General features: G+C 31.6%; 1 non-coding gene across 1 annotated transcript; it reads right to left on the bottom strand.

Annotated features, from left to right (window-relative positions):
• Positions 1 to 515: 515 nt before the first annotated feature.
• Positions 516 to 587, bottom strand: Trnaw-cca. The gene has a single exon. It is a non-coding gene; the product is annotated as a tRNA-Trp (tRNA).
• Positions 588 to 2270: the final 1683 nt, after the last annotated feature.

The following is a 2270-nucleotide window of genomic DNA, read 5'->3' as shown; positions in this document are numbered from 1 at the left end:
GTTTTTACATCTATTTCGAATGCCGAAATACTACTACTTAGCCATTTTTACCGAGAAATTTTGAAAATCGCAATATTTCTCCATATAATGACTTTTCAAAATAGAGCATTATACGGGGTGTGGTCAAAAAAGTGGAACGATTCGAATCATTTTCCGTAGCGTCCTTGGAGTAAAGCACGCCTGTGTACCAAATTTGAACAAATTATCTTCAAAAATTGCCATCTGCAGCTTGAACACAAATTTACATGGACAGAGATCAGACGGACAGACGGATAGACAGGCTTAGATCGATTTCGAAAATGATTCTGAATCGATCGGTATAATAAAATGTGTGAATCCATCTTAAGCCCTTCTGGGTATTAGATACATCCCCATTAACTTAATACACAATGTACCGCAAGTGGTGTAGGGTATATATATATATATGTAAAGAGTGTAGATGAAAAAAATATAAATAAATAAAATAAATTTTTCGTAATAAAAAAAATAAAAAAACCACTTCCTATCATGGGCGATGACCCCGACGTGATTTGAACACGCAACCTTCTGATCTGGAGTCAGACGCGCTACCGTTGCGCCACGGAGTCAGCTGATATCCATTTAGTTAAACTCTTACTTTACAAACAAATTATTTAACTGTCTGAAAACTAATGATTGTTTCAATTACAACAACACTTACCAACAATCAAATTAGTTTCATTTCATTTAAGAATTTGAATTAATATAATTTTTTCAAATTAATTAAAAACAAATTTTTTTGTTTTACTTATTAAATTAATTAACGCATGCTTTATATTAGAGTACATGATATTCATTCAAAACATAAACGTTTCGAACGACTCGTCTCCAATACGATATTAACTGAAAGCATCTCAGTTTTCAAAAATAAAAAAGAAAATTGAGTTATTTATTTTTTTTTTTTTGCTCTACTACATCAGATGTAGCGAAAAAAATTGGGTCATCCATTCCGTAGGCGATCAGCAAAAAACAGCATATATAAAAGAACGCAAAAATTATCTCCATATCCATCCTATATTATAGTGTAGGAAAATTTCATTCTTTTGTCGAAAACTTTCTAGTTTTGTAATAGAAATTTTGCTCTGTTAATGACGAGTTACAAATAATGGATTTTTTAATAGTCACTCTTAAGTAGAAATTCATGAATGATTTGCTTTTCAGTAATGTATATTAATAGCTAATTGCAAATGAATTTATTGTGATCGAATATATTGCCTATTGTGAACGAATATATCAACAAATAAATATAGAAAAGCATTAAAAAAAAAACCGTTTTTTTAAGAAGTAAAGTTATTATAGAAATTTACAACAATGATGAATTTTCTTCTTCTTTTTTTTGTATAGGACCAGCCACTCAAGCCCGACTGGTAGATTGTTCCAAAGATGCGCATAGTGATTGAAGAATCATTAGTCGCTGTAGTGTGTCGTGCGATATGGTGGCATATGGCGGACTAGTGTGTGGGAACGCTAAGAAGGCTTTGTAATCCTGTTAAAGGACTTAATTTGGCGACATATCCTTCTTATCTATGCAGAACACTTGCCATGAATGTACCTATGCATAAGCTTTACATGGCTCACATTGGACCAATGCTCAAAGTTATCGAATACTTTGGACACGGTTTCGTCGTCCATTGAGCCTTACGCTGTACGCGGTCGAAGGTCTATAAGCAAAATTGGGAAGTTACCTTCCAAACATACGAGTTATACGATAATTGTCTAGCCTGCGCACACTTCGTTGTTATCCTTAAATTTTCTTTCTTTGTTTTAAAAACATCTTCACACATAAATTATTCTCACAATATTTCTTGTTTCATTTTATTTTCAGGATAATTATTTTTTCTTTGATAAATGAATGAAAAAAATTGCATGTTGTTTTCCTAAAATATGTTCTGCCATCTAGTAGCTAACTAGAAGAAAATATTTAGTAACATGTACGTAGCAGTTGTTGTATTATAACTGAACGACGTATAATAAATTCAATGTTAAATAAATATTTTATTAAGAACGCAAAAAACGATAACATATTTTTGGGATATCTACTAAAAATTCATACGTAATTTTAGCAGTATCTTCACTCAGTCTACACATTCCGTTGTCCAAGATGCAAGAAGGCAAATTTTATTTATTCCATATTTGCTCGTTCGTCGAGTAGCTGGCATTGCTATAAGAGATTTGAAATGTATTCAAATAAAATTTGAAACGTATGGAAATATACTATTTTCGTTATTACATTTGTAATCAAATAACATGCG

Source organism: Glossina fuscipes, unplaced genomic scaffold (genome assembly GCF_014805625.2).
Source record: "Glossina fuscipes isolate IAEA_lab_2018 unplaced genomic scaffold, Yale_Gfus_2 0, whole genome shotgun sequence".
Taxonomy (NCBI): domain Eukaryota; kingdom Metazoa; phylum Arthropoda; class Insecta; order Diptera; family Glossinidae; genus Glossina; species Glossina fuscipes.
This window is presented reverse-complemented; position numbering and strand designations above follow the sequence as displayed.